The sequence below is a fragment of the Apteryx mantelli genome, chromosome 3 (assembly GCF_036417845.1).
Source record: "Apteryx mantelli isolate bAptMan1 chromosome 3, bAptMan1.hap1, whole genome shotgun sequence".
Taxonomy (NCBI): domain Eukaryota; kingdom Metazoa; phylum Chordata; class Aves; order Apterygiformes; family Apterygidae; genus Apteryx; species Apteryx mantelli.
The window spans coordinates 136,572,953-136,580,492 of NC_089980.1; positions in this window are offsets into that span (position 1 = coordinate 136,572,953).

Genomic DNA, 7,540 nt, shown 5'->3' on the forward strand with positions numbered 1-7,540 from the left:
GCCTCCTGATATGGCCCAGCTGGATAACCCTGCCTCAGGCTGCTGAGGAGTTTGCCAAACTGTGAGAAAGAGCACAGAGTCCTGCAAGATAAGAAAGATAAAACTGAGGACGGAGGTAGGATTGTTGAGACAGTCTAAGAGGAAAAACACTGACATGGAAAGGCATAAAATCCTAAAGGAAAAACAAACAAACAAACAAAAAACAACCGAATGAGCTGGAAGATAGCTCAGCAGCATGGATGGTCCAATGCAGGGAGGAGCAGAGGCTGATCCTTCCATCCGACCAACACCTGCCTGGCCAGCAAAGACTCCTTGGGTTTTTTACTGGGTGGTCAATATAGCTTTGTAGCTCAGTAGTCCTGGCTACCTTTCACGTGCATTGAAAGTGTAAAGAAGTAATTTATTGGTTAAGTCATGTGCATCCTGCTTATGGAGCCTCTGTGCATGATAAAGTTCCCAAAGAAAGTGCCCCAGGGAGAGAGGGAGGATTATAAACCAGTAAGAAGCTTGCATTTTTGATAATTTTCATCATATCTGGATTTAAAGCTTCTTGATTTTTTATATATCAATGTCTGAGAGACTGCAAACAGGAAAAGCCAGTTTGCAGTCAAGAAACATGCTAATGAAGGAATATTGGAAATGTGAATTAAGAGAGCCAAGGGGAAAGGATTAGGACATGTCCCAGCAAGCTGCTCTGCCTCTCAAGGCCCAGATTATGGGAAGGGAATGTCAGATCTGTGTTGGGTCATGAGGCAACCTTGTCAGAAAGAAATCCAGGGAGCTAAAGAAAAGGAGAGAGGACAAGGAAAAGTTGGTTTTAACTCAGGAAATGTGATAACATGAACCTTATAGTGCCCTACCCTTTCTTCATCTCTCCAGCAGAAGGTGCCATCCCGTAATGGCAGGAGAGTTGCAGATTTAGGATGTTTCTGGTTTGGAGAACATTGTATGCAGCCAGCCTAAGCGATCTGGTTCTTTCATAGTTCAGTGCAATTTTTTTTTCTTCCTCCCCTAAATGGTTTCAAAACAGCAACTGGAAGTTTTACCATGGTGTCATTCAGGTATCATGCAATCCCAAGCCATGGCAGAGTACAGAGCATTCCCTTCTCCCAGGCGGGACAAGTTATTAAAAAACAGACTGAGCTGGCAAACTCTGGAGCATCTTTTGCACATCATGTGGTGAGTAATTCCTCGGAGCTGGGACTAGTGTGCAACACTGCTGAAATGGCCAGGGCAGGGACCAGGGTTGACAGGAACGACTTTCACTGGGAAGAGTCTCCAGCAGACAACAACCATCAGTCGTCTCGTAAGCAGCAGCGTGCCATGGAGCTGATGGCTCCAAGCAGGGTCTTGTCACTCTCCCCACTACTTCGTGCTGGCTTCTTCCTCTCCTCTCCCATGTAGCGTCCAAAATCGCTTGTCTTGTTTAAAGCTTTCTGCAACTCTGCCTCTCCCAGAGCCTCAGGCTTAACCTTGGTCCCAGCCCCCTCCTACTCAGTTTTTTTTGTTTTGTTTTGTTTTGGTTTGGTTTTGGGGTGGGTTTTTTCTGAGATCTCACCCCTGCTCCCCTTTGCCCGCTTCCTGAATTTGCACACCTTCCTTGCCACCTGCTGCTCTTAGACAGCTGAGCCAGAACAGTTCTTCCTCACCTTTCAGGACACCTCCTGGAGCTGCAACACAGCTCTAGCTGTAAAGACATCATATCCCTTTGGTTTGCTTGTCTGCACAAGGCTTGTGCCCACAGAGTATGGTATTTCTGCACACCGGCTATATTTAGCCCTGATGAGAACAGTGCACATGCTACATGACAGTGGCTGGCAAGGTCTGAGGTCTCCTCTCCCTTGTCCCCTTTTAGCTCTACCTGGGCTCCTTCATGTGCTCAATAGCTCAGTCCCCAGTTAGTGCCTAGGGGCACTTTTTGCTAAAAGTCATACAGCACCCGAGGAGTCTCTGTCCCAAACACCACACACTGAGGCACATGAGAATAGGGAATTTCATTTGGACTCACCCGGAAAGCACACTTTCCCTTTGGCCAAGACTGATGCAGATGGAAGGCTACGAAGTAACTCAGCCAAGGTCAAAGCAGCAGTCTGTCTGTGGCAGTAGCAGGACCCAGACTTTGGTCTCCCAAATCCCGGTCAGGCACATTAAAATCCAACCATCCTTCCTATGTGGGGATGCACTTGCAGCATCAGAGCCTTAGATGACAGCTCATTAATCCACAAGGGTTGACACCTTACAAATCCTCTCCGTGACTTAATTATCAAAAGCATCATCACAGCGCTCATCCACACAGATGCTGACTCAGACTGTGAGGCTCTTCCCTTTCGGCTGGGTTGTTTATCCTTACCAGTTTCTGCAATCAGGGTGCCACATGGCATCACAAACAGCTGGGCCAGCACAAGCAAGGAGGAAGAAAGGGTGGAGGAGAACAGCAGCACTTTAATTCAGCATTACCAAAGCCTTCCCCACTGTGAAATCACAGCTTTGCAAATCGCTGGCAACGCAGCCAAAATGCCTTATAAATTTGATGTTGCGTAAGTGTCCCTTAAGGATCTGCGGAAGAAAATCTTTTCCCAGCAAGGCACGGCTATGTTTTCCCTCTGCAAATACAAACCTAGAGGAACTGCAGAAACCAGAATCCTACGCTTACCCCACTATCATCCAAAGTGCTGTTTTCTCCCTGCAACAACTGATTAAATATCAAACATAGAGAGTCGTCTTCACTTTAGCAACAATATCATCAAGTCTTGAGGGGAAAAAGAAAAGTTCAGTTCAAGTGTAGGTCTCAGTCTAGTGCATTAGCATTTCAGTTGTGCAAAGCCATTCCTACGGCCCATCTATTCCACTTGTCAGCGCAGTCTTCATTTCAAGACCCCATAGCCATGTAGGATATAGCTCCGGTGACTTATATACCCAAAGCAGCACTAAAAATGGCAGCCGAAGAGTTGGAGGAAACGCAGTACCCAAAAGGCGAGCAGTTCTCTGCTCCAAGAACTGACTCTGAAACAATCCCCATTCCTGCCAGAAAGCAAGCATTTTTGACAAGAAAGCTTGTATTTCACACCACCAAGGAATTACAAACCTAAAGAAAATGGTTTTAAACATAAAATATCCTTTATAAATGTTCTACCTCCTTTGCTGATGCATCACCACAAATTAATGTTCCATCTCAGCGAAGAATATCAGGAAGCAAAGGTCCTGTATCCTGTATCTCATGCACCTTCAGAATAGCCACTTGCAAAAAGGCTGAGAGCCTTTCCTGATCCCAGGCTACACCCTTTCACCCAGAAACTACTACCCCAGATGGTACTGTTACCTACTGCGCTGTGCCCAGCCCAGCCGGTCTTGCGTCTGGCGCAGCACAAACCATGGATCTGCATCTCCCTCAGGTGCATCGTCTGGGAAGCTTTCGATTATCCACCTCCTCGTAGAAGGCTTCCCTCCTCCCATATGTTTTTCTTGTGTGAAGATTTATATCCTACACACATATGTCAAGCTTAGACCATTGGGATCATTTCTTATGGGGGGGGGGGGAAGAGCCATCCCAGCTTTGTGAAGCATGCTTGAAAATGTAGGTACTGAAAACTCCTGGAGCTGCATCTTGCTGGAGAAAGACATTCCTCTGGTGAGCTATAAAACTGGTCACTGCAAATATGCCTACCCTTTAAATCAGGGTCTACTAGCTTCTGCTTTACATCGAGGCAAGTAGTAAATCAGCTTTTAGCTACCCAAATTAAGTACTCCAAATTACATATCTGTTCAGGGCTCTGTATCACTAACACTACGTAAAGTGCTTTCAATTTTTTATCCTATAGTTCAAGGCGGATGATGCTGTTGGCACTAACATACAGCTGTGAATCAAGTGGTCCTTGCACATACAACAGCTTCTATAAAACACAAACCTAATTTTGGTAACTATGCCCGGTATTTTTAGGACTAAAAATAACATGCACCTTACCACAATAAGGCAATTAGTCAATTTAATGGGCATTTTGTTCTTATGATGTCCCTCATGCTACAGCCATCTGCACACTGCAAAGCAACATTAAACCTTGAGCATTTACAGCAGAGGATCTTACCTATGCAGCCGTGATCTAAGATGCCTAAGGTTGGCTAAAAAGTAAGTGGCAGTGACAACAAAATAAGTGGCAAAGACAACAGAGCTTCAACTCGGTTGGTGTTAACAAGCACAAAACCAGCTTTTGCCCAAAAGCAGCAGAAGCAAACACTGAATTTATTTCACCAACCTGGTAAATTCCGCACAGGAAGCCAACAGCAACTTTGGATCTTCTCTCTTGATTTTTATCTCAAGTGACAGGTTTACTCACTAGATTAGCAACCAGATATTATCAGAAAAAGAAGTGTTATATGAGAAACAGGGGTTTTCCCCTCTTTTATATATTGGCCAGGCTTTCTGCCAATACTTTTTCAGATACTGAGGAAGCAGATATCAAGCTGTAAGAGCAAACCCTCCATTAGCATGACCCGTAGCATCAGATAAAGTGATCTTAAAGTGCCAGCAACACTCTTGCAACAGAACATCAAAGGATCATCATCTCTGGCTCTGAAAGACAAATGCCACAGGCTTGCCGTGACATTTACACAGCAGGAGGAACCGTGAACAACCAAGCACAGTCCAGCACTAGACGTGCATCTTTCTGAGCCACATTCAGGGCCCAGTGGTAGTTTCTCCTCATTGTCTTCTTTCATTGCTTGGGGGAAACCGGCAGCATGGAAAATAGCCCTAGAACAGCGCTAGACAAAAACATTTGTTCTTTCAGTAAGAAATACCTATAGCCACAATCTTCTGGCTTTCAGCTCCCTCAGGACCTGCTCATGCTGCAGCATGTACACGATGCTGGAATTTGGATGTTGCCCAGTCATCACCAGCCACAGGAACTCAATATTCAGCAGAAGGTGAGCTTGTGCATATCCCATCCACGTTGGTTAGCAGGTTTTCAACACCTCAGCCAGGCTGCTTGTTCTCATGAAACTTGTAGGAACGTAATCGCCTTTAAGTTCTCCACTCTGAAGCCTGGTTCAAGTTGGTGAACAGGTTAGAAAGGGGTGAGATGGGACAGATCGGCAGCCAGATGACAGCCAGATGACATAAGGTGAGGCTTGGTGATTGAGACTTGGAAAGCCAGGCTAGAATTAAGTGAAAGCAGGATCGCTGAGAGTGGAAGCAGTCTCTGGAGATCATCTAGCCCAATTCCCCTGCCCAAAGCAGGGTCAACTAGAGCAGGTTGCTCAGGAGTGTGTCCAGGCAGGTTTTGAGCATCTCCAAGGATGGAGACTCCACAGTCTCTCTATACAACCTGTACCAGCATCTGACCACCTTCACAGTTCCTCCCCACCACCCCCCCAAAAAAAAGTAAACAAGATTTCCAGTATTCCAGTTTGTGCCCATTTCCTCTTGTCCTGTCACTGGGCTCCACTGAGAAGAATCTGAAGAATTTGTCTATCTTAACTATCTCCCATCAGGTATTTATATACATTGAATCCAAAGCCACTTTTTACCTGCAGATAATCTGGGTTAAAGGAACGCATCACAGCTGCCCTGAACAGCCTTTTAGTACAGTACAAGCTCTTTAAAGGGATTATTTCCGTGTGTGATATCCCTACTGTAGTTTGATTCCAACAAATGCTTTTATGTCTTCTATATACTTCAGAGCCTCTGTATGTGAAGCTTTAAACTGCAAGATGAATGATGTCCTCTCACCCACGCTCAACTGAAACCCCTCCACCCTAAAACCTCCAAAAATCTATTGGTCTTAAGAAGAAATGTTAAATAAAAAGAAATTTAGATTCTTGATCAGATAGTTATTTTACCCCTCCTCTCCAGAAAACAAGTTTAAACCAAATTGGGTTGCCTGGCCTGAGCTTAATTTTTAATAGCTAAAAGTATTTAAAAATAGACTCATTCTGTCTCAGCCTGGACTTGGAGTCATTTTGCACAAATAGGGAGTGAATACCCATCTTTTCAAACCAAAACCCTCAGCACCCTTCGCTGTGTTAGCATAAGGGGACTTCACAAGCTGCAGGGCAAGACTGAGACCCAGAATCTCCATCTCTTGAAAAAGCCAAAAGCCACACTCCAATTCTCCATCTTCCAGAGGAGTGGTGGAAACCATCAGTGATGCCCCAGGGAGACAGACAGCCCAGCAGCTCACAGGGTATTCACGCACCAGCCAGGAGAGATCTCAATGGTTCACGGCCTCGATTTCCTGAGAACTGCTGGTCTTTCCCCTTCCCCTTTGCATGGCAACTGTGCCAAATACACAAAGCAAGAGGTAACAGAGAACCCCAGCTCTACTGATGGACCTCCGACAAGGTTTTGCTTCAGTGCTAATCACTCTCCCTTTGAAGGAATCTGCCTTTCTTCCTTTAGAGAGTCTCACACAAGCATAAAATCTTAGTTAACTGATTTGTTTATCCATCACATGCCATTTGGCAAAACTACAGCTCCCAGCAGAGCTGGGATTGAAGGACCAAGCTTTGGGAGCAGAGCTCTGCGAAGGCTGCACGGACTCACTGCTTCAACCTTTTCCTTTTTACGCAGCCCTGCAGCGCGAACCTACTTTCTACCACCACAGCCCATGACAAGTGGTATGAGAAAACGCACGAGCTGAAGAGAACCAAAAGTTTCAGGCGAGAGTTTACACCCAAGTCTCACACCCACCAACTGAAAATGAAGGCAATATTGATTCCACACTGTAATTAAAGAACTTTTTTTTTAAGAGTCTTCAAGATTTTAATTCAGACAGACATTTCCACTGTGTTCTCAACAAATTTACAGCAAAAGTTTACAGCCATTTTATATCTGTTATTTCCCCCAAGTGGCTAAGCAATTTCAGCCATTTTTTTTTCCTGAATTTGTTACCTTTTTGCAATATATTCAACACCACAGTGGCTGGGATTCTGTACACATACAGCATACTTCTAACAATAGCACACAACTCCCAACCCTGTTACTTATTTCATTTTAAATCAAGTTTGAAGCAGCAGCCAAGTCCAGTTAGCAATTCCAGATGTTTGGACAGAAATGCACTTCACCTAAAATTTGAACTAGGTATCGGATATATAATACACATGACTTTACACACAGTGCTATTCAATGTCACACAGTTACAAAAAAAGGTAGAATTGCTAGTATAGACATTTTTCCCCGTGTACAGGAACCTGTACACAATAGCACTTTCCAAGGCTTTAGCAAAGCATACGTGAGACGCCAATATGCTATACAGTGCAATTTAAGTTATATCATATGCAACATGGACAATAGTGCACTTCAACAGATCGCCACATTCAAGAGTTAGAGCAATACAATCAAAATTTTGAAGGTATAGATTCCCTTTGTGTTTACAAAAACTGTGCAAGTTAGTTCCCCTTCCCTTTTTTTTTGGTAAGTGGCAGAGTGTCCACACTGATTGACCCCAAGAGTTTTCAGGGGACTTTATGTTCAGCTTATTACACAGATAGCCATGTGAAAAAGAGTAGAAGCAGGTGTCTCGGCAACAGTGTAAGGCAATGCCAC